At 43.2% G+C, this 26,163-nt stretch overlaps 2 long non-coding RNA genes across 2 annotated transcripts; both read left to right on the top strand.

Moving 5' to 3' along the window:
- Positions 1-1,987: 1,987 nt before the first annotated feature.
- On the top strand, positions 1,988-4,160 carry LOC142787045 (uncharacterized). Its single transcript, XR_012889229.1, has 3 exons — positions 1,988-2,205; positions 3,851-3,996; positions 4,065-4,160. It is a non-coding gene; the product is annotated as an uncharacterized LOC142787045 (long non-coding RNA).
- A 6,707-nt stretch (positions 4,161-10,867) lies between these two features.
- LOC142787046 (uncharacterized) lies at positions 10,868-13,471 on the top strand. The gene is made up of 2 exons (XR_012889230.1): positions 10,868-10,954; positions 13,033-13,471. It is a non-coding gene; the product is annotated as an uncharacterized LOC142787046 (long non-coding RNA).
- The last annotated feature ends 12,692 nt before the right edge of the window (positions 13,472-26,163 follow it).

A 26,163-nucleotide genomic window follows, 5' to 3' on the forward strand; every position in this document is an offset into this window, starting at 1 on the left:
CGATACATTCACATTCCAAAGCTCGAACAACACGTGTGGTATATTCGTCGTTGACGATGATAATAAGTACGTTTTAGGAGCGAGCCTCCTTAAGCCGTGGGTCATGCTTCCGCGATGTATGTATGTATGTATGTATGTATGTATGTATGAATGTATGTATGTATGTATGTATGTATGTATGTATGTATGTATGTATGTATGTATGTATGTATGTATGTATGTATGTATGTATGTATGTATGTATGTATGTATGTATGTATGTATGTATGTATGTATGTATGTATGTATGTATGTATGTATGTATGTATGTATGTATGTATGTATGTATGTATGTATGTATGTATGTATGTATGTAGGTATGTATGTATGTATGTATGTAGGCATGTATGTATGTATGTATGTATGTATGTATGTATGTAGGTATGTATGTATGTATGTATGTATGTAGGCATGTATGTATGTATGTATGTATGTATGTAGGTATGTATGTATGTATGTATGTATGTATGTATGTATGTATGTAGGCATGTATGTATGTATGTATGTATGTATGTATGTATGTATGTATGTATGTATGTATGTATGTATGTATGTATGTACTAGTAGTAGTAGTAGTAGTAGTAACGGTAGTAGTAGGTAGTCACCTCTCGTTTAGTCCTTGGAAGGTCCACAGGATGGTGGTACTTCTACATGATGAAGATATGATGAAAACATGCGAGATGGCGGTACTTGGAGTGTTCACTAGATGTACCGACGGATGGACGCACAGATATACAGACAGACAAGTAGGCGCATAGGTCGACGACAGGAGCGTCGAGAATCCCGACAGGGATGGAACGCAACAGATTCCGGACTCTGAGAAAACAAGTATTGGCCTTGAGAACATACCGTGACGCCACCTACGTGATGACGTCACTCATAGGATGTCTGCTAAAACACCGCATTTTTTTTGCGCTTTTGCTGTGGACACCGTGCGTGATTCTTTTTGTTTTGAAGCTCAATACTTAAAGGAGCGATAAGACGTGAAAATACGGGTGAGAAAACTACAAATCGATGCCCCCAGGGGCACTCCCATGCCTGATTTGGATCGTACAATAGCGACTAAAAACCGCTGCAGTCACAGGGGATGATGCCAGTGGTGCTGCGAAAGCAAAGCTGCCGAATTCCACAACTACACTCTATATTCGACGTCAAACCCATCGCAGCGCAGGCTCCTCTAGTTTAGGCCCTCGCGGCCAATGGTCATCCTTTCGGATCAGGAACGACCAGGCCACAATATAGGGATCTCTTGTTAGAAAACACTCGGCGAGATTATTTAGCGTTGACATGCAGGAGCTTTATTTTTTAGTGTTAGTTTTTACATCATTATTTTCAAGAATAACTGTATTTTTGTGCATTATTAGAGTGCCGTGCGTGTGCGTATTAAATGTGTTTTGATGTTAAGCGTGTCCTTGTCTCAGTATAATAACCTGTAACTTATCGAATCTGTGACGAGTGGGCAATTCATACATGAAACATTCCCCTTACGCCCATACCATGCTATTGTTAGTGCCACATTTAATGGCTTGAAAGACGCTCAGCAACAGAAGTGACGAGTTATTCTCTTCGACTATTTTTACAGGTACACAGCGGTGTTCTTTTAACTGGTACTTACAATGCAGTAGGCAAATCAAATAATGCAGTAAAAACAACAACATAAAAAGCTTGGTCGGGGGTCAGAAGTGCGGCTGTATACGCATTATTCACTGTTATAGAGGTTACGTTTTCATTACAATGCGAAATGCTATTGAACCCATAGCACATGATAGCCCACATACTATTCGTTCTCGAGAACAAGGCATAATAAACAAATTTACTATGTTAAAACTATTGTTCGTGGGCTCGTTTGCTGAAGGCGAACGGCCTTTTTGGCCTTGTCCTTGTGAGCCTTCCCTGTACAAATTAAGTTTTTCTGCTTGCATAATATCATTATGCAGACTGGCGCCTATCCTGGCAAGCTCTTCAAACCAGGATTTTGTTGCGACGATCACTCGTTTTTGTCGATTTGCGGGAAGCAGCCCACCGTTTCACCAGAGGAAAAACAAATATCTCGCCATGTATCAAAACGGAACTACTGCACCATACGTGTATGTGTTCGTTTTACTAATTGGGCTCCTAGAATCAGATGGCTCCATTTCTTCAGGGCACACCCCTGATATGAAAGAGGTAAGCCTTCGTTAGCAATGTCGCCTTGTGCATTAGTAATATCCTTCGAGATGACTTTCGCAAGAGTCAGTTGCCTTGGTCTTGTGGTTGCGATGTTTGGAGCTGACTCGAAGGTCGCGGATGCGATCTTCGAGTCAGCTCCAAACATCGATAAAGATTGCTTTACACAGAACGTATCTCAAAGCAGCCTTTTTGTGCAACCTTTATGATGACGTTTAGTTAACTAACTCATTTACCAAATGTGACACCTTAGCCGCCTTGCACCACTCGTTTGGAGAGCGCCCTTGCTTGGGCAGCGCTGGTACAGCATTGACTAGCATGCGCAGATCCGATCTTAGGAGTGCAGACAAACAGACCCAAGTTTAGGGTGTCCATAGGGTCCCCGATGTGATGGTAGGTGTTGGCTAGATGGTCCTGCTGTGGTGCAGCCAACCATGAAGGGGGGACAAAGTAATAACGTTTTTCGAGATCAAACCAGCGAGACCATAGGAATGCACCATAATGCACATGTAAGTGATAATGTGTCTCACCGGTAGACTATCAACGTTTACAACGGTGCTCGCTTCAATCAGTATACTCTGCGTGGTAACTGCTTATGTTGTGTGTATTGCTTTAATGAAAAAAAAAGGTCGTCAATTGAAGGGCTCAGTCCTGAGAGGTTTCGTTGCTAGGTTCTTCAATGGCACAATTATGTGAGACTAGTTATGTGTATTTATCCTGTGAAGACTGGTGATAGATTCAGTTAATTAGTACACGCTACATGAATACCAAGTAGTAAAAGGAGCCTCTTCAGCAGACGTGATAATGCATTCTAGAAGCCTAGAACCATACCAGGCGCCAAACGTTGGGAATTGCGCAACAAGAGGATAGTTGTAAGCTGTCCACCAACTACAGAGTGTGCAGCTGTGCTAGAGTGTGTGGTATCTTAAGGACTAGTAATGGGCGCTTCGCTAATTAGTTATAAGGAAGAACTGTGGCATAGTGGGGACTTAGCAGCTGCCCATCTAGTAGGCGTTCTACGGTAGTTTTAAAGGCGCAAGCTTACGCGCGCAAATATTACTTTACCTGCAACATGGTTAAGGACTATCAGCACGGGGCCCGAATACGCCACCGCATTGTACTGTTGAAGGCAAAGTGCTAGCGACCTTTGCAATTTTGCAATATATTGCAACGGGTATGAGCCTACTTTAGCCGTAACAATGCTAAAAGACCCTGCAAAAACTGTGGAGCTCATTCTGACTCACTCATAAAAATATTTTGCGTTTTTGGCTCCCTCGGACTCACACTCAGGAAAGTTTTCGCGCACCGCACCAACCAGGACTAATACTCACCTGGACTCTCTCAGACTCAGAATCACGGCTCGACCTGAGCCTGAGTGAGGCCGAGTGAGGGAACTCATGAGGGAGTTAACCGACCTTTGATAGATAGAATGTGGGCATTAGAAACACCAATTCACGTATAGTAGCCTTCGTGATCGGAGCTACACTGAAGAGAAGCTATGGAATATTTCTGATCAATCTTCTGACGCGGCACTTCTGTTAATACAGAGAACGGCGAACGCACTCAAGAAAAAATGCCAGCTCGGTATATACGAAACATTATTCACGTTATTTCACGTGCATCTTGCTTTGTGTTGTACTTTCAGTTTATGAACAAAAGGGAGCCAATATGGTTGTACATGACGACTACAACGGCGAGACGCTATGATTGCAATGTATACATCATTGATAATATTCAGGGGGAAGACGTGGAATTTCGGAGATTTCTTGGCTATCGAAAGTTTATCAGGAGGTAAATTGCAATGGCCCAAAATTGTGTATAAATGTATATCCAAATTCAGTAGCTCATTTCTTCTTCAGTGAATGGATGCAGTTTCTTCACGGTCATCTCAGGCATAGTACAACAGCAACATTCACTATGAAGCCTTATGATGTGATGGAAGTCACCTACCGTGGTATGTATCTTATAGCTGCCTTTTATTTTTGACATTTATCTTCAAACATTCTCACTATATCGTACTTTAGCTGAAAAAAAAAATCAGACGCAAATAGTTTTTCCATAAAAATGTTTTCTCAGTCTTTCTACTTATTCTACTGCAAAATATTTATTGCAGTAAAAGATTCTTTAGGACAGGGCACCTTAATTTTTGACAGAAACCACTTCATTCTTCGTACCTCTTGAAGAAATCAACGGATAGAGTCGAATGAGGAGATGCACAATAAAGGTCCACTGCATTTTTGTGGGAAGCAATGAGGACATATGCGCATTCCGGAAACGAATGAATGACGTCGTAATACCCAGCTTAAGTGAAAGTACGGGATTTATTCGACAAAATACGTCTGCTGGCTCTAAGGCATTGCCATGTTTTCACTGTAAATTGTAAAAACAATAATTTATTGATTACGAAATGATAAGTTCTAGCCCTGCATGTAATGTTGTCGAGCTTTTATTACACCATGATAGATACTTCCTGACATTTGTAAAGGTGTTCATTGGCATTACAGAGGTTAAACGTCATAATGAAAAATTCGTACAAGCCGTCAAGCTTGACAAAAGTGGTCTTCGCTTTAGCGTTATAAGTCATGGGTACTTGCTAATACCATGTGTGCAAATTGAGAGAGGAGAATAATCGTGCTTTGGTAGTCTGTCAATCGCGTCATCTATTCACGGCAGGGGCAAACGTCCTTGACATTGATCTTCTTGAGCCATTGATGGTCTATACAAATCGATCGAACAGCCTTTTTTCACAACGAAAAGGACAGGAGTTCCAGGCGCAATCTGGCCGAGGAATAAAACTGCGTTTAAGCATGGCGTTGAGATGTTCCTTTATTACACGACGCTATGCGGCATATATGGTATAAACGCGGTCCAGTAGTCGTTCGGTGCCAGAGACGATGTGATTCGCGAAAAGGGTGTGCACCCGAGACGAATTTCCACAACATAATAACAAGTATGACATTCTTCCAACAGGCACAGTAGCTGGCAGCGCTGTACCGATTTAAGGTAGTCAGCAATAGCAGAACTGAAACGGTGCGTGTCGTCGGTTGTGCCCATCGCTTGTGCGTCTTCGAGAGGTTCCACTCTGCCGGAAAAGTTTCGCGATTGCTAGCTAAACTTTCCTAAATGACTGTACACGCCACCGTCAAAAGATGTATAACAGAGTTCCTGACCAATCGATCACAATGGGTCGTTATAAACAAAAACCCGCGTACTACCATTTCAATAACAGCCGGCGTACCTGAACGCTGCATCCTTTTGTCCGCTACTATTTTTAATCTATATAAAAAACTTACCTTCGCATATAACCAATATTATACGTATGTTAGCAGGTATCTGCTTTGTCTACCACCCAGTACTAAACACTTCTGACCAGTTAACCTTAGAGAAGGATCTTGCTAATGTTTCCACATGATGTTTCACATGGTTAATAACATTGAACGTAAATAAATGAAAAACCATGCCATCGACATCTAGCATCAATTTACTCCTATTCTTGTAGATAATTATCCCTTTGACCACCTTGCTCCTAAAATGAACGAACTCTCATAAATATTGTGGAACTGTGTCTTAGCGACATGCTCTGGCGTACGCATGTCCGAAACATCCCTTCATTGTCTAACAAAACCTTACGTTTCCTTAAGCTTCACCTGAAAAGCAATCCAATGCATGTAAGTGTATTTGCCTAAACATCACTAGTACGACCGAAATTAGAATATGCACCCGAAATCTCCAACCGGTATCAAGCATGCCTTATCAACGCTCCGAAATTGCTTCAAAAAACGTGCAGCTCGCTTCACTCCTCCTTCGTATTCGTAAGACATCAGCGTCATGTCCCTAAAATGACTACCAGCCTTCCATTAATGGTTATTTGTCAGCGCATTTCTCCTCTTTGTCTTCACCATAAATTTTTTCACAATTAAATGCTGCATCAATCACCCTACACCAAACCCGCAATAAGTATATCACTCAGGACAAGTTGAACGGAGCAGCTTTGTTGATACGCGCTCGAACATTAACATTTCCCTCGTTATTTCTTTCCCGCGCAACGAACGACTGAAACGACCTTCCCTCTGCCATTGTCGGCATGATATGCTCATTTTCATCTGCGCAACATGTAACTGATCATCTTCAAACCAGTAACCTCTGAGTGCGTTTAGTATTATATGTTGGTTACGTGTATTATTTGTTGTACATATATGTTTGCTAGTAATATGAACGAATGTTTAAAATGGTAACTTATTTATGATAACTCACCCCTAATGGTTTTTAAGGAAAATAAACTGACTTACCGACTGATCGACCGACCGGCTGACTGACTGACACGCCCCTCGTGCCATCGTAAAAATGTGCAGGAATGAGTTGAAAAAACAAACAAACAAACAGCGTAGCTGCATTAATTGTCCTGTACGGCCACAAATTGAAGCAGCAAGCCCTTCTTAGAACAAATGCGGTCAGGAGGCGAAACAATCGCGACGGGAATGATGCGACTGGCGGAGTAGACTGACACTGCTGCCGACGAGCCTAGAGGCCATTACGTATCGTTTTTTGATAAGAATCTTGCTCGAAGCTAATGAACAGTCTGCCGGCTTGAAATTTGAGAGCATTGATAGTCCAGGTTTGGCTGTCGCGCGACTAATAAAGGCGTTGTGGCGGAATGGAAAATTCCACCCCAATATGACTTCGTGAGGGCTTGTAGAAATTATGAGTTCGACGTCGTATAGAGCGTCCTGATTGACCACGCGCGAGGTGCAAACTGCCATAAGATGAATAATTTAGGCTCTAACTATACGGAGTGGCATCCCTGATGATGGTATCGTCAAGTTTCGTAGCAAACGGCTGTTTTTTGCCGGCAACGAATACGGCGACTCCATTTACGACAAGAGCAGATACGGGAACATCATCCACAAACCCGTCTTTTACAATCGGCGGTCTTCCCTGGAGGCTTTCACAATTTGATAACGTCGCTGTCATTGCCTCGCGGACAGCCATGACTACTTTTGCTGCTTTCGTGCAAGAACCTGTTGACGCACTGATGGCAGCGAGAAACGTCGCGGAGAAGGAGCGTGGCGACAAAAAAAAAATAGAGCTGTGCGCGACGTCCGTAACCTAGGTGGAGGTGCGTCGAAAAAGCACGACTGGACTGGCTGGCGACAAGAGCGGGTTGTCGGATGTGCGTCATTGATTCACTAGGACAGGTTGCACCCATGTCGCCAGATGCCATTGACGGGGCAGCTACTGAAATGGCTGGATGATGAGCACCAGGGGACAAATGTCCGCTGCTGGGGACCTATGGATGAAGTATACTTACTGGCACGCACGTTTTTTATTTTAACTCTCGTTCTATTCGGTTTTCACCGACAGAACCTGTCGGGAACGCTCGGCACTCTTTTCGCAGCTTATTAGAGAAGGTTCGCAGTTATTGTATATCATTCTGTTATGACTGCTCGCAAGACATGAACACTCGAGATTGCTCGAGAGCTTTCGTGACGACCAGTGATAAGGCTGCAATGTTCGAGGACACATCCATAAATTCCAACGTCTTTCACAGCTCGTCAGGTCATCAATGGCCGATGCTTTTTTCGCCGCTATCAGTGGCAGTGTGTATTGTTGTAATAAGACTTTTCGTTGACCGGCCACAAGTTCGAGAAAATAAAACAGTTTGATCTTCGATCAACAGTCCACTCCCTTCATCGACGTCACGACCCCGGGACAATATGTTGCCAGCCCAACAGCTTGGCAAAAGGGAAGCCTAGCGGCGGCTTTAGCGTTCCTCGAAGGAAGCACAGGTATCGCTTGGGGAGTCTTGTCCACAACCTTAGCGTAACTAATGCAGCAGGAGCCGGAGGGGACACCGACCTGACTTCTAGAACTTCGTGCTTAATCGTTCAGCGGAGGGAATGAAGTGAGTTCGACAGCTGTTGAACATGCGGCGGGTGGGCGCAGACCAGGTGTACGAACGGGCGTGCAATTCTTCTGGCGTGCGATTTACATTACTTCTGCTACGAACGTGAACTGGCTGGTCACGTTCAACATAAACGTTGGTCTCCTTTGACTAAGATGGCTCTACATAGTTAACTATTGGTACCGGATTGTCTTTTTCTTAATTCGTTGGGAAGTTCAAATTTTATGTTGATAACCAGTGGTAGAAAGGCGATTCTACTTTAAAAAAAAGCTTGTACTATCTTGAAAACAGGAAAGTGCTTAACAGCATGAACATCAGAAAACAACAATGGGTGGAGCGTGTACGAGAATTCTCATTGACTAAGAAGGACGCAAAGCCGAGCCAGTGAGAGCAGATGAAGGAGCAGCCTACCGCTGGAAGAAAAGGAAAATAAGGATATCGTGCTCCAGAGGAATGTTTTATTTAGAAAACAATCTATTGTAACTATTTTGAGAATATAAACAAAATCATTCATACAGCAACGCACCGCCCACCTCATGACCAATCTTCTGGGTGGGTTGTGCCAGTTTAATACGAACGGACCGACGGACCGACCAAAAGAAACAGGGCTCGTGCAGGCGAGACAGTTTGCAACGTTGCCAGGAGGACCGGAGGACTACAAAACCGCAGCGCGGCACAAAGTTCACGCTGGCAACGCTTTACATTCATTGCCTCGCAGGAGTTCGAACATGGCCTGCTGTTGTAAAAGAACTCCCATCTACGCACGTAGTTCAATATTACAAGCTTCCTTCGGCGTACGCGACAGCGAGCGTCGCAAGGTCTTTGTCTCGTGTTGATGAGACGTGCTTTGCTATAAGACGGCCTACCCAGCGGTAGGTCACTGACATTCTGCATGACCCCTGCTGCTTCCACGCCACTACCATGCCAGACACCTACACGTGAGGACGACTGCATCACCGTCGGGACTCTACTAGCCCGCTACTACTAGCCCCCGCCTTGTTAGATGATCTACTATAGACCTGCATTGTTGATTTCGTGTGTGTGCACTGTTCAGTATAATGGCCGTGTGGGTTTTTACCACTGGCCACGGTATCTTTTTCTTTTCAATGCATCATATGCTTTACGGCGTGACGATCGTTACAAGATAGCATCACGTGCACACATTCTCCAGCTGTGAGACGAGCGCGTGAAGCCAGCCGTGTCCAGTGCTTGTTACGCTCTCTAATAGATGGTTGAGAGCATGACCCAAAACTGCGTCTTCTCCTTCTCAAGTTGCTAGTCCTGTGGCAGTTCTGTCATAAGTGGAAAACTTTATTCTGAAGTGCTTGCTGGGAACGGTGTCGCCGTAGGTATATCATTTCGCAAAGAGTGCATTAGTTCAGCTCCTTCATAAAAAAAGAAAGAAAACATGAGGCCTGCGCGGAATGCGCAGCGCTGTCACAGCGAACGCTAGAAGAGTGGCCTTTTAGAGCCCTTGTTAAGCATTTTCGGGTAATTGCTACAAGCACACTTGCAGGATACCCGCTACATACTTGCAAATAATGTTGTGTGATTGCTTTATGCTGTGGCTGACGAACATGAATAATTATGGATAAAGTGGGTATGCTTTTCAGTTTATATATGGGTGAACAAGGACAAGCTTTTGTATAGAGTTGGAACATGCTATTATCCACTCGTTACGCAATTCGCTTTGTGTGATGCCTTGTTGTTTCATTGCTGTTCTAAAGCTCTTTATGACTCATATTAACGCCATTCATTTCCCTGCCTGCCTAAGTTCAGTTTTCAACTGTGTTTCAGGCACAGGGGTAACATTGTGGTCGAATACTGGACTGGCACTAAGGGTACCCGGGTTCAAATTCAATGTTGTGTTTGGTGTTTTTCACCCACCTATTTTTCCTTTCTTCCTTATTTCGCGCGTTAGTGGTTACGAGCACGGACGGGGGCGGAGGCAGCGGACAACTAAAGCGCACGCGACCCTTATTGTGATCACATACAGCTTTCGATGTAAAAGTTGAAAAACTGTGTAGTGTTCTTAGAAAGACAACATTAAGGTCACTGTTTTTGAAATCGACGTCTCAAACAATTTAAAGCTTATTTCATTTTTATTCGTTGCCTCCGTTATGAAAGGTTCTCCACTTGTCTTGAAAGGATTGAGTTGGACTTACGTAATTGAGCCAAAAATGACACAGTAGAGCTTGAAATATACCGAATAAGGTAGACTCTTGCATACCTTTGCCCAATGAAGCACATGTTTAGGCATGCGCTAAGTTGAAAAACGTGTACCCTAGGTCACTAAAAAAAGAATCCCTGGTATGAAAACAATGTTCCAAATATGGAAAAGAGCTATAAGGAGAACACGTTTGCAAAACTGTGTTACGTGTAGTGCTGTTTGAAAAGTGAATAGGCATATTGTGATGTACATGAGATTATAAAGCGTTCGAAAGTTCGTTAGATCTGTCAAAAACTTCACAGATAGACCCGACCACGGCCGGTCTGGAGGCGCGCCTCCAGACCGGCCGTGACCCGACATAGTCGCTCAGAGGATGCGACTTTCCTTTAGGAGCGTATGGTCGCATGCTCATTTGGCGTGAATATTATATCATTGGAGCCATGCCATAACTTTTGGGGGCCAAAGTTGGAGTGTTAACACAATTCATAGTTAACACCCACCTTCCCTACTCGTCCAAGCCCACGGTTAAAAACGCAAACGACATTGCAAAATTTGTGTCTGTCCACGGATGTTTACGCTTTTTTTTGCAGGGGGTGCTCCATTACACGTGGAGACACTGTTGTACCAAGACAACGAGAATAAGTGTGGTGTAGTTGCCATTGATGATTCCGGAAATGGTGAGTCTAAATAATATCATCACCTGACTGCGTTGAATCGTCGTAGGTGTTAGCTTTACACTTATATAATAACGGTAACATGCTTTACCAAGTCATTCTCTCCGAAAAAAAACAACAGAAACCTTACATGGTCTTTTATGCATTCACTTAACACGAGAAGAAAATAGAAGTCGTCCTTATGTACTTCTGATTCGATATATTGATGTTCCCCGGCCACTTCCGAAAGATTTCTGCGGCTAACGGAGTATTGCACTGCCCCCTGAATCCGATTACTTGCAGAATTTCTCCGCGTCACCAACTTTTGTTCTTTCTCCATGACTGGCCCACGTTTGACCGAGTGATGACTTCATGGGACGGCGTCATTGTGTGATGTGACGTAATGTGCGCCATGTGATGTGATTATGACGTCACACATTACGCCGGTTTATGACGTCACGGTGACGACATGATGAATTGATTGTTCATGTGATGATGATTTTTGGCAATACTCGTGCGGACAGCTATGTCAAGTTTTGTGTTTGAATGATGGATGAGGCTTTCACATCAATTGTAAACAATTAGATCATCACGGCAGTTTGTCCAGCACGTTACCAACAATACCCTGCTGAATATAATAAGGCGAGCTCAACAGTGTAGCAGGCACCCGACAATGACACCTCCGAATAAATAAAAGAGGGAGATAAATCATGAATAGGTGCAGTGCAGACACCTCAAGACATCTGAGATGATTATGAATGAAAGCCGGCAAAATTAATAGTTTCAAATGTGTGGCCATATCATCCACAATTATTGTGCTCGTTACGAGACTGAGCCTTTCGTGCACTACGTCACCAAAATTTGTGAGTTGGAAAATATTAGAAAGAAAAACGAGAAAAGTGTGTCACATGAAAATATTGAAGATTAGCTAAAAAATTAAAGCAGCGGCACGCCAGAAACTTCACCATGAGTACCCATCAGCAAGAAAGAACTACTTCAAAGGAGCGTGAAATGTGAACGCTAGGAGTGCTTCATTGTAATATTTCTTTTCTTCATGTAGAAAAGTGTAGCCTCAAAACATTCTGTCTGGGTCACCCTATGCAGCCAGTGTTTACAATATGCTTGGCTGCAAAAAATACGCAATCACCCTTCTTATTTGTGCTGGCAGTATGTATTTCTCGAGAAGGCTAGCCTAGTTCTCACTGTAGTGCGGTTGAATTTATTCAGTAAAAATACAGGCATTCAAAGCAATAAATCAAGCACGCTATTCTGTTTAGTTTGAGTTGCGTTACAAGGTTTTCATAAAATTACACATCTACCTATCTTACTACTGGAACGCCAGTCCCGCTTGCTTAGTGCGGAAGTTGGCGGCTGCAGTATCGGCGAAATACACATATTCAAGAGTTTTTTTCTCGAGAGCGAAATTGCTTGTAATAGTACACCACGTTATTTTACAAATAGTTACGCATGGCTATATAAAATGTTTAGTTTTGACAATTTCAGTATGACTTGTGGTCTTATGGAGTAGTGGCGCGACCTTTAGAAGTTTTCAAACTGTTCTTAATAACCTACTGGTTTCAATAACAATATAATATATATCGAGGTTGCACAAAATACGAATGATGTATTTATATTAACGCTTTGCTAAAAAAAGGCTCTCGATTTCAGCATCAAAAAATCGAACAGCGATTTTGCCTCTAGAGGTCTTGAGAGCGATTGCTGTCGCATCCAGAATGTAGAGTTTGCAAATACAACCAGCTATGTTGCATTTTGATAATGCCCGTAGCGATGGGGTTGTCCTGCAGATGGCAACCGGGAGGAATCGTGAATCCAAGCAAAAAATAGTGTACATGTTATTTGTAAGTATTTTGTTGAGAGCTTCGACATAACATGTGAACCAATCAAAAGATGTTGCTTTCGTTATACCTGCAAAATGTGGCGGTTCCTCTCTAAGCCTATAGATTGAGACAATGAGGACATCCCTGTCAACCAAAAGCACCCAAAGAGGACTAGGCGAAATACACGAAAGCAATGTGCGTGTGATGAATCGCCCAATCTTATATTAACAAGCTCGACTGTTGTTGCTGCGTGGTACGTTTCAGGTAATAAGGGCACTACGTATGAACTGCGTGTCAAAAACTCTTCGATCGAAGCAGCCAACGCTACCTCCTGCTTCAATAGGTACAAGAAAACAGTGGGAACGCTGACAGCGAGAGTCTCCTACGAGTCTGCGTGTCAAGATATACTGATAGGAATGAACAACATCGTTCCTGCAAGTGACACTGATAATGGGGCCGTAGGTTTCAATGGAATCACCTACAGCGAACCTGCTTTCCTCTTTCCCATGACGCTTATGTTTATCCCGTTTCGACTAGCAGCAGTTTCAATACCCACATGGCTGTACTGAACTAAGCTTGGCCTTTACCTTGCTCTTTATTTACTCTTTCAGAGAAGGACGCTGTTTACTTGAAGTAACCGACATGTTTGTATAATTTGGTACAATAAAAAGTATTGGCGCTGTTGCCCCCATACTATAGTGAAGAGCTCGCAAGTTCCTTATACAATCGCCTACGACGGATGAAGGGTGAAGTGATTCAGTGTGAATTTTTTTAATGTGATCGTTATATGGCATGCACACTACACAAACGTAGTATAGGGTGTCATGCATAAATTAAAACAGGCTTGACAAAGCTTGAACAATTTGATCTTTCAGCAATGCTGACGCAGCTCTTTATTCACTTACTTCTCCCTATTCCCGCTAGACCACGCTGATATGCAGCAAACGTTTTAGTCGCTACTTGGAGCTAGTATAATTCTTTGACGCAAGTTTATCGGCACAACTGTGGTAAATATAAACCACACAGCAAGACTTGTTCACGTTCTAAGTATTTGCGTGGTTTGTGCCTTTTAGAAAGCCAATGTATGTGTCTTCGTAGCAGCATTTGCACGAGATACACACATGCCACTTTTTTCATTCTCTATAAGGGGCCCGGCAACAATACATGCCTTCCGTTGAGCACAATGAGTAACAGAGGAGGCCTGAATCTACATACACTTCCGAACAAGACCTGTGTGCAGCACAATATACATCACATAACTTTATAATTCTCTTTCACTGGGCTAGGAGCTAGGAGCGTTTATCTGCCGAAATATATTTAAATAAGACTTGGTGCAATTTTGCGGAGAATTCACCGAGCCTATTTTCTTGATGTTTCGAGAATTCTTGGAGGAAATTTAGGCGTGGTGTTTACTTAATTGAGAATCAACAAAAGGTGAGGCTTGTTTTTATAACGTGTATATTCACAACTAGCTGGCACAAATAGTATGCCGGGGCAAGCTCTGCGTGCTGTCATAGGTACCATTCACTGTGCTTCAAGAGAAGCGTATGCTTTGCGTTAACGATAATTCGATGTAGTCTTCCGTAATAAACCAATATGAACAAGAATACTGTGGCAGCCCCAAGGTAAGGTGGTGAAAAATGTGACAAATTTTATTGCAAGTTCATGGGAAGACGGGAACACATTAATTAGATGGGGAACACACTTACGCTAATTAATAATGATGGGAAACCATACAAACATTCGTGAACAGCCCATTTTTATTCACAGGCATGTAACAGCCACTTAACGAAATGAGCAATTGATTAGGCTACAAGCGTAGTAGTAGCATTCGAATCACGAGTTTTTCATTCGAGTCTTTATCGATCGTGTCTGCTCAGCCAGCGGCCGCTGCTGAGATCTGTTGAGAAAGCAAGACCGCCACTATGACACTGAAGTCTTGGACTAGGCCTAACGAGGGTGCCCGGACATTGACTCATTAATCAGGTTGCTGTGGCATCGTTATGCGAACATGGCATTCCGGTTTCGTACTTTTTGACCCAATCGGGTCATACCCGAGCCGTGTTTGTTCATTTCCTCGCCACAGGCCCAAAGTTACATGCAACTTGTTAGTGTGAAGAGGCAGCGAAGCGGCGCTCTTGCTCTATACGGCGTTGCTTGTCTGTGCAATCCGACACAGCAGCGGCAAACCGTTCAGCGGGCCGACAGGAAACAAACAAGAAGGGGCACACACCGAGGAACGAATTGAGCGCGTTCCACTTCACTCTTACTATGACGAGTGAGAAACGTTGTATTGTAAAACACACAGATCTATCTATCTATCTATCTATCTATCTATCTATCTATCTATCTATCTATCTATCTATCTATCTATCTATCTATCTATCTATCTATCTATCTATCTATCTATCTATCTATCTATCTATCTATCTATCTATCTATCTATCTATCTATCTATCTATCTATCTGTCTGTCTATCTATCTATCTATCTATCTATCTATCTATCTATCTATCTATCTATCTATCTATCTTGGTATACGGGTATGTGCCACAGGTGATAGAAACTACCCAGGATGGATGAGAATACACATCCAAAAATTAATGTCAGGGTTCCAGCAGGAAATGAACTCAAGCATATGGCGTGAAAATGAAGCATTCTACCACAGAGCCATGCCAGGCCTCGGAACTGCTTTCTAAATGTTCGTGAAACGTCAGCTGTGGTTGTGGTAATGGCAATCTGATTTTATAAAGCTTACATGTGTACTCTTTTGATACAGCCATCACGTCGGGATAACGTCAAGTGTAGTTGAGTGCAGTGCGCTGTAGTTGATTTATGTAGCAGCGTGCAGGGCTACCATCCTTGCGAGCGCCAGCACTTCATATCAGCTTATCGCTTCTGGTGTTGCTGGTACTCGTGTTCCAGTCAGCATCGTTGCGGAAGTGCAAACACGTCAAATAAACACCTGCGATCCTTTAATATATGTCTGCGTATAGAACATTTATACGAGCGTATTGGGTCATTTCTTGACCTGTCACTCAATAAAAAAAACACAACATGGTCACCTTTTCTTTGCATGCTTCGCATAACCTCAATTTCCCATGTACGTGGGATCTGCTAAATTAATATTTTTTGCATTGGTCGGGTAAACACAGTGATTGTTAGTCTTTCTTAACAATCTCGTATTTAACATACCAATGCCTGTTCTCATCATTCGTTGGTAGATATAAACTGTCAATTACCTGCGGCACCTAGCCTTCTACCACGACCGGTGGTACATAGGCGTATGCACCGCACATGTTCGGCAGAAAGAGTTTGGTGACGTGCATGGCGAGTTTTTCGCGTCATTCATGTCATTTTACCAGCCGGGCATATTCGCCCAACACTGGTAATCCCCTCCCCTTCCACCTTTTCATTTCGTTCTACTCGAAGTTATGGAGGTGATCACGAAAACACCAAAGCATACGTGGCTAGCTATATACATAGGTACACATATACGTCGATAGAAACGCTCAAAGTGCCTGCAGTTTGGTACGAAATGCCTAGCGTTTGAAAACAGGGCTGCCCAAATATTACTACTTTTTGAAAAGGAATAAATAGTTTCCTTAGTCGAAGCATATGCGATTGGTGCAATTGGAGTATTTGGTTTTTACTGAATTTGAGGTCATGGCTGATGAAGTATTTCAGACATCAAGTTCCGTTATTGGAGAAAACAAGGAACAAGACTAACGTGCGAAACGCAAAGCGCTTACAGTGGGACGCCTCTAGGACACACCTGTTTGCACCCATTTTAGCGTATCGCTAGAATGTAATTATGACGGATCCCCAGTGCATACGCTGTCTTGGTGCCTTACACTCTGCTTATTGCAATTACGCGATGCAATCTCAATTTCTAGCATATAGGTAAGGAGCGCCTCCGGACTTGCGGTGTGATCGATGCCACTGTGTTCGCCATAAAACTGCATTTTCGGGGATGTACAGGGAAAGGTCTATCTATTGCTACGCCTTCGGTGCCAGTGCTTGCATCGGCATTGCTCCGGTAAGAAAAAGAGAGGAAAGAAGGCTTCATGGCAGTCACCTTGGAACGCGCCAGAATAGCCCAGCCTCATCACGATGGTGAACATTGGGCTATTTTCTCAGCAGCACGTGTAAGGCAGCATTGTTCTAAGCATAATGAATGATCTTAAGCGACGGTACTAATGAGTAGGGTGTATGTTTGCCGGCTTAGGCAACCTTCTGCGGGGCTGTGAGGCGCAATCTTCCGTTGCTCAAACAAAACACATCGTCTCAGCATGATATTTTATTGGGATAGCAATTATATGGACACTCTCGGCTGGATTTCACCGCCGGCGTCGCCGTTGATGTAAAGTACCTTATATATATACGTACCTATATATATGAAAACGCAAGAAAGAAATAAATCCAGAAAAAGACGCTGGCGTGCAGAACCGAACTTGGGACTTCCGCGTCGTTAATGCGAGGCGTTAACCACTGAGCCACCAAGAAGTACCTCCTTCTACATTTGAACGGCAAGCTATTTATATATACCACTTACCGTTGGTGGCAGGTGTCTCCCGGGGGGGGGGGGGGAGGGGGGGGTTCCGTGTTTTCAGCATTATCAGCGAGATGGTGCTGTGAGCGCGCGGCAGCTCTCATCTCTCACGCGTACTTTGGCCCATGAAGAGGAGTGGAGTGGATGATCTCCCACGCGCCCTTATCTCCCGGTGGGGAGGATCATACGTCTTGGCTGGCGTTGCGCTTGCACTGGAACGATTGTGGTTTAGTTATGGTACGCACAAACGTCGCTGCAATTGTTGCACAGTCTCTGTTTGCGAAAAGGGCGCGCTTTTCAGACACAGCAAAGTAATAACTGAGGCGCTTATTCGCGTTCATCTGTACCTGTGAGCACGTTTCATGCGTCATTTGTGCGTGAGGAATAAGGGGCACATTTCGATCTGCTCGCCATTGTGCGCTTGACCTTCCAATGCGTTGATATTATGTCCATTGCTTCCCCTTTGAGGCAAAGCTGTGGCTTTTTTTTTACGAACTCGCACATGATGAGAAGCAGAGCGCGTACGAAGGACACTATGACACTAAACGGACATGTGTAATCCAGCAAACGTGCAGTAGTGATGGCGTGGGCACGCCTCGAGCTCCACACATAGCCCCGCTCATCGCGCTCAAAGTAGCCCACGCATGTATTTAAAACAGCTGCCATTTTAGGCTTGTCCGTTAGCATGGGAGTTGTGTACCGTAGCCATCGCTGACGATGACAATGGTGCTGATGACGATGAAGAGCAAGCGTATTCCAGACCACATATTTTCTTTCTGCCATCATGGTGCAATGCATGCGAGGTAGCTACTATACTTCATGACGATGACGATGACGCTTATGACGATGATGACCACAGACAATGACTGGCTTGTGCAGTATTTGACGTCTTAATGGACTCTATGAAGCATTTCGTATGACTGGAAACAACCAACAACTATACCAGGGGAACGTGCACAGACCTCACTTTTGCCAACTTTATTCACTTCAACGTCACCAGTGATTTACAGTAGTACCGAACGATCCCATGGCTTTGCACAACACATAATCATTCACTTCATGGATATGCAGTGTGTTTTTCATAATCTGTTTCTGCCGCAACGGGGCATTATTTAAAGACAGTAACGAAAAGTTGCAGCGTAAACTACAGCGTCCTTGCCGTGATAATTTTTGATATTGATTGGATCGGCACGTTAAATTTTGATAACCTATATTCCAAGACACTTGTGTTCCAAGGCACTGGAAGGCAATAAACTTGTGTGAAACACGTTATGTTCTGGTACTAGAGTAAGTAGACACGTAAGTAGAACTACAAACGTAGTTTATACGTAGCACATCACGTATATGTATACTACCGTTGGTGTAAGCGAATTTTAGCTCAGTTAAACTAGTTAGTATGTGCTCTGCTTGTTGCAGTATTTGTGTTAAAAAGAAGGTAAATATTGGCCCTGAAACATCTTATTTTCGATTTTTAAAGATCATACATCTGTTCAGCAAATGTTCTTGTAACACTGAAGTAGCCCCCTTGCATTGTGAGCGAAAATGGGTTGGCTATTATATATTTTGCACATGCTCTGTCCCGAGTTTCTTTGTGTCTTTTTGTATACTTTTTTGTTTAAATCCCTGTTGTAAATCAGCGATTGTGCTCGTCATTTTTTCTGCGTGATTCTCCACATTTTCCAACCAATTTTCATTGAGAGAAGGCGTTGGCATTGGCTATAGACTAGCCTGCAGAAAATGTAGGCAATCAGTAGACCACAATCTACAAAAAGTGCGAGGCCATAAGTCTGTAGAGAATCGATATATTCGGTTATAGATATAGTTTACTGAAATCTATAAACATTTGTCTTTAAAGATTTAGAGCAGACAAAAGTAAACAAAGGTGCATTTATATAAACCTATATACTTTCCTCTAGAGACAATCTGCAGACTTCAGCTTAGAATATTTTTTTATTATTTTACAGATTTTATATAGCCAATCTATAGTCCAGACATTGTGTAGACTAGTCTATACACGTGTGTGGCCACTATTCTATAGAGAGTCTATAGACTAGTCCAAAGAATTCAGCTATTGCATGTAAATTGATTTAACTGACAAAACTTTATATGTATTATTTAAAAATATTTATTAGGGTAGTGGGGATGCTCAGAAGTCTTACACTCGTTATGTTTTTTTTTCTGCTGACTCCAATGAAGCAGTACGCCTGCAGTGCTGTTGCAGTGCGCAAATCTGGAGTTAAACACTTCCGGTTGCCACTTACTGTACAGTCGAGAGTTTGGAAACACCCTGGTTTGCAATTTTTGCCACATAATTTTCTGCTTTTTGTTTAGCTGTTTAGTTGCCTCTGGGTAAATCCTACGGTGGAATTTATAATGTGAGGTGATTTTCTGAAATGTTAATAGTTCACCTTTTGTGGAGAGGGGCTGCTCGAGCGAAGGCGGCGGGTCAGCGTCGATCGACCGGAGAGTGAACCCTCGGGTGATCGCGTGCACCTTTTCTTTCTCCTTCAGACCTTGATGGGCCCGGGACCATATCAGCGAGGTTTGCTCGGGGGCAGAGGCCAAAGCCTCCTCCCCCGTCATTCTAGACGGGTGCAAATAAACGTTAGTTTTCTCTCTCACTCTCTAACGAAGCTGTCTTTAGGGACGTTCTCTTACCTTCAACAAGGTGACTAAGCATTACTAGCTGGCCAGAAGGATCTTGCCGCTTTCTCATGTGAAACTTTCCAATCCACTATCATCTACCCTTTGCATGCTTGAAATCACGTCATGCCCAGTATTCGTTCCCACAACCTCTTCACTGAAGGCATTGATCCAACCATAGAGGTTCCTAAAAAACTAGAAGGGGCTCTGGCGCTGCGTTCGTTCAGTGACCACGGAAACTATGGGTGTGACATGAATTTGCCTAGTCTTCGTGCTTGTGGGTGGTGAATAGCCCTTATGGCCTCGTTTATTGCTGCGTTTTGGTATTGTTTCGAATGAAAAACCAACCGTTTTGAACTTCGTGAGCTGATTCGATATGATGACCCTAAAGGATGACTAAAATAGGTGAAGCGTAACTGCCGAACATTTGCCTATTGTTTTGTGACAAAGGAGGTTCAAGCCACGTGAAACCAGGAACGTAAAATACGAAGATTAGGCAAATTCATGTACAACCCCTAATTACCATGCTTGCTGAGGAAATATATGTACTGCAGCACCCATAGGCACTAGCGCTAGAGCTCTTTGTTGTGTATATTGATGAAACTCTATGGATCCAACAGGCCCAGATTGTGGCACCGCATGTACATTAGACGACATCTTCTGGCACATGATCCTAATTACAGAGTTCCCAAAGCATGACCAAAAGGCAATGGAGCTTTCTGCTACAGAGCTCAGAACAACTGTATACACTGAGGGCTGACCAGAGGGCCCGCGATTCGGCGATGAGGCTTGTCCTACCCGTCCTGACGTGGGAGAGGACTGCCGGTATACAAGCTTGAGTTGTAGTGTTCTTCAGGACCTTAATAATAATAATAGTCTGTCTGTCTGTCTGTCTGTCTGTCTGTCTGTCTGTCTGTCTGTCTGTCTGTCTGTCTGTCTGTCTGTCTGTCTGTCTGTCTGTCTGTCTGAGGGAACATACTACAACCCACATCGTTTCATTCTACAACGAGCACGGGTTCTAATTTGAAAAGTGCGCGTTCAGCGTTTTTAAAGCGTGAGTGCAGGTGGTCTCAAGCACTTCCCAGCATCAAGACACTGGTTTTATATAATTTCAGTTTGGTGCTTTAAAGTGGCACCAATATTTGGCTAGGAGTAATAATACGATACCATGGAACAAGTACAGTATAATTTCGACATTTCACAGCTAGCTTACCTTAATGTTACATTATCTAGTCATCATCATCATCATCATCATCATCATCATCATCATCATCATCAGCCTGACTACGTCCACTGCAGGACAAAGGCCTCTCCAATGTTCCGCCAGTTAACCCGGTCCTGTGCTTGCTGCTGCCAATTTACACCCGCAAACTTCTTAATCTCGTCTGCCCACCTAACCTTCTGTCTCCCCCTAACCCGCTTCCCTTCTCTGGGAATCCAGTTAGTTACCCTTAATGACCAGCGGTTAACCTGTCTACGCGCTACATGCCCGGCCCATGTCCATTTCCTCTTCTTCATTTCAACTATGATATCCTTAACCCCCTTTTGTCCCCTAATCCACTCTACTCTCTTCTTGTCTCTTAAGGTTACACCTACCATTTTTCTTTCCATTGCTCGCTGCGTCGTCCTCAATTTAAGCTGAACCCTCTTTGTAAGTCTCCAGGTTTCTGCTCCGTAGTTAAGTACCGGCAAGATACAGCTGTTATATACCTTCCTCTTGAGGGATATTGGCAATCTACCTGTCATAATTTGAGAGTGCTTGCCGAATGTACTCCACCCCTTTCTTATTCTTCTAGTTACTTCAATCTCGTGGTTAGGCTCTGCGGTTATTACCTGCCCTAAGTCGACGTAGTCTTTTACAACTTCAAGTGCACTATTACCTATCTCGAAGCGCTGCTGCTTTCTGAGGTTTTTGTACATTACTTTCGTTTTCTGCAGATTAATTTTCAGACCCACCTTTCTGCTCTCGTTGTCTAACTCCGTAATCATGAGTTGCAATTCGTCCCCTGAGTTACTCAGCAATGTAATGTCATCGGCGAAGCGCAGGTTACTAAGGTATTCTCCATTAACTCTTATCCCTAACTGTTCCCATTCTAGGCTTCTAAAAACCTCCTGTAAGCACGCAGTAAATAGCACTGGGGAGATTGTGTCCCCCTGCCTTACCCCCTTCTTGATTGGTATTCTGTTGCTTGCTTTATGAAGCACTATGGGAGCAGTTGATCCCCTGTAGATTTCTTCCAGAATGTTTATATATACTTCATCTACGCCCTGATTCCGCAGTGCCTGCATGACGGCTGATATTTCTACTGAATCAAACGCCTTCTCGTAATCTATGAAGGCTATGTATAGTGGTTGGTTATACTCTGAGCATTTCTCTATTACCTGATTGATAGTATGAATGTGGTCAATTGTTGAGTAGCCTGTTCGAAATCCTGCTTGTTCCTTTGGTTGATTGAATTGTAATGTTTTCTTCACTCTGGTAGCAATTACCTTTGTAAATAGCTTGTATACTACAGAGAGCAAGCTGATCGGCCTGTAATTTTTCATGTCCTTGTCATCTCCTTTCTTATGTATTAAGATGATGTTAGCGTTCTTCCAAGACTCTGGTACCCTTCCCGTCAGGAGACACCTCGTAAACAGGGTGGCTAGTTTTTCTAACACAATCTGTCCTCCCTCTTTCAGCAGATCTGATGTTACCTGATCCTCACCAGCAGCTTTGCCTCTTTGCATGCTCTCCAAAGCTTTTCTGACTTCTTCTATCATTACTGGTGGGCTGTCATCTGGGTTACTGCTAGTTCTTATAGTATTAAGGTCATGGTTGTCTCGGCTACTGTACAGATTTCTGTAAAACTTCTCCGCTATTTTAACTATCCTATCCATACTGGTAGGTGCCTTCTTTGTCCCTTAGTGCATACATCCGACTTTTGCCTATCCCAAGTTTCCTCTTCACTGCTTTGACACTTCCTCCGTTTTTCAGAGCGTGTTCAATTCTCTCCATGTTATACCTTCTTACATCGCATACTTTACGCCTAATAATCAACTTTGAAAGCTCTGCCAGTTCTATTTTGTTTGTTGTACTTGACACTTTCATGCTTTGACGCTTCTTAATTAGGTTCATCGTTTCCTGGGAAAGCTTGCCAGTGTCCTGTCTAACTACCCTGCCTCCAACTTCCACTGCACACTCCGTAATGATACTCGTTAGATTATCATTCATTGTATCTACGCTAAGGTTGGTTTCCTCACTAAGAGCCGAGTACCTGTTCTGCAGTGACACTCTGAATTCCTGTACTTTCCCTCTCAGTGATAGCTCATTGATTGGCTTCTTGCGTATCAGTTTCTGTCGTTCCTTCTTCAAGTCTAGGCGAATTCGAAACCGTACCATTCTATGGTCACTGCATCGTACCTTGCCAACCACTTCCACATCCTGCACGATTCCTGGGTGTGCAGTCATTATAAAGTCTATTTCGTTCTTATTTTCACCATTAGGGCTCCTCCATGTCCACTTGCGGTTTCCTCGTTTTCGGTAGAAGGTATTCAAAATCCGAAAATAGTGCGTTCTGCGAATTCTACTAGTAGCTCTCCTCTGGCGTTTCTAGTACCGATGCCATAATCTCCTACTGCCTGGTCTCCAGCCTGCTTCTTCCCTACCTTTGCATTAAAGTCACCCATCACTATAGTATACTGTGTTTTTACCTTACTCATTGCCGATTCCACGTCTTCATAGAAGCTTTCAACTGAAGCATCATCATGGCTGGGTGTAGGCGCGTAAGCCTGTACTACCTTCATCTTGTATCTTTTATTCAGTTTATTTACAATACCTACCACTCTTTCATTAATGCTATAGTATTCCTCTATGTTGCCAGCTATGTTTCTGTGAATTTGGAACCCCACTCCCAGTTCTCTTCTGTCAGCCCAGCCCCGATAGCAAAAGACGTGCCCATTATGTAGCACTGTATAGGCCTCATCTGTCCTCCTAACCTCACTGAGCCCTATTATATCCCATTTAACACCCTCTAGCTCCTCAAATAGTACAGCTAGACTTCCCTCACTAGATAAGGTTCTAGCGTGAAAAGTTGCCAAGTTCAGGTTCCAAAGGCGACCTGTAGTCCAGAGATTCTTAGCACCCTCTGCTGCGTTGCAGATCTGACCGCCGCCGTGGTCAGTTGCTTCGCAGCTGCTGGGAACTGAGGGTCGTGAGTTATTTGACGTATGCATGTGAGAGGTAGTGGCCAGATACTGCACCAGGCTGGCCAATCCTTCTCTGGTGAGGGAGTGCGTTCCCGGCGGTGGTTACCGGGGAGGCCGCAGCCCAGGCCTCTTAATGCAGTTCCATCAACACGCGGATTTTTATTTTTTTTTCCGGTTGGGAACTGCGCGGCACCGGAATTTGAACCACGGACCTCTTGCATGCAAGGCGGATGCTCTAACCACTATGCCATCGCCGCACCCGGATTGTTATGTTCTAAATGTAGGTTTCAGCGGTGTATCAGTCAAGTTTGTGGTTGTTTTTATAAAAATGTTTTATTGAAATGAGATTTCTGCTGATTACCCCCTTAATTAAGGGTCTAGAGAGTACGGAGTTGGGCCTCCGATTAGCCTATGGGGTGCTGTTTATTGATATATTAAGCGGACAAAATTTAAATTCGTTTGTGAGTTGATGTTACCAAATTAATCTTTTTTAGTGATTAGGATTAATTTTGGTCACGAAATAGTTCCGGTACTATTACTCCTGTCCTGATGAAACCTGAGCGGCGACAGGTCTACAATTAGGGCTTTGCACTGTATGAGTTAGAAGTTTCCCGGTAGGTTATTAGCAAAGTTAAAAGCGATCGTAAGGAAAAAAAAAAACACACGTGGTTCAAGACTTTGATCTGACGGGCGTACCTTTCTCCCGAGCAGTGAGCCACCCTTATCTTCTGAGCGAGGGAAGACGCGGGCGCCACACGTTTATTAGCGGTTTTCGTTATATTCTTTCTAACTCTGTATCTTCCGGTTACCTTAAGCTATCAAAATTATTTTTACACGGAAAAAACCAGACTGTTGTGTTCTAAAAGAAGATATTAGCTATTTTTCGGTGGCGTTTGTAGCTTCTTTTGAAAAATTGTTTTAATGGAATGAGCATTTTGCTGATTACCACCTTAATTAAGGGCCTAGAGTGTACGGAATTGGGCCTCCTGGTAGCCGATTGGGTGCGGTTTATTATTATATTAAGCGGACAAAATTTAAATGCGTTTGCGAGGTGATATTACCAATTTAATCTTTTTAGTGATTAGGCTTAATTTTGATTGCGGAATAACTCTGGAACTATAAACCTAGCCTGATAAAATTTCAGTAGCGTCAGGTCTACCCTAAGGACCTTCAACTTTATAAGTAAGAAGTTTCCCGGTAGAATATTAACGAAGCTACAAGTGATCGTAAAAAAACACGTGGTCTGACTGTTGTTGTTCTCACAGATTCACACTGTTTTTCGCTCCTAAAATTTAAATTTTGTAATAGCAGTATTTGTAGCGGTTGAACTCCTTGTATCTTCAAGAACAAATAGACACCACTCTGACCCTCCTAGAACCAAAATTGCTAAAGTTATAGGCAGATATGTGCAGAGCTCACTTACACGTGCTGCTGATGCGGCCGCTCCCGTGGCTCCATCCCCATTCTCTAGTATGAGCAGCCGAAATTACGTTCCCTTGTGGACATTAGTGTTTCAGAGATATTATTACCAGTCCGAAATAAGTTGATGTAGTCTTCCACAGTTTTATATCATTACACTTAATTTACCCCGATCAGATATATCCAACATTTACATGGTCATGGTCCTCTCGTATTGCATGTGCGTAAGAAGTTTAACCCAAACGATAAAATAAGATATCAAAGTGTGGGTTCTAGCTAAATATGTGCACGAAAAGGTACTTGCACCTGTCCGTATCTGCTTTGTTTGTTGTTCAAAAAATTTGATGCAGTAGTTGATAAAATCAGACTTTCTAGTCTTCACAATATGCTTATAGAGGACGTTCCAGTGCATAAGGAGTTGGCTGAAGCTCTGACTTTTGGCTCTTATCGTCCATAGTAGTGGAATGTCCAACTAAGAGAATTATGCAAAACATTGCATCAATAAAATCTTGATTTCGCAAATCACTTCTTCAATGCTAAAAAGTTAATTAAAGACAATCTGCTATTTATGATGATTGAAAAAGATAACCTTTA

The sequence above is a fragment of the Rhipicephalus microplus genome, unplaced genomic scaffold, assembly GCF_043290135.1.
Source record: "Rhipicephalus microplus isolate Deutch F79 unplaced genomic scaffold, USDA_Rmic scaffold_42, whole genome shotgun sequence".
Classification (NCBI taxonomy): Eukaryota; Metazoa; Arthropoda; class Arachnida; order Ixodida; family Ixodidae; genus Rhipicephalus; species Rhipicephalus microplus.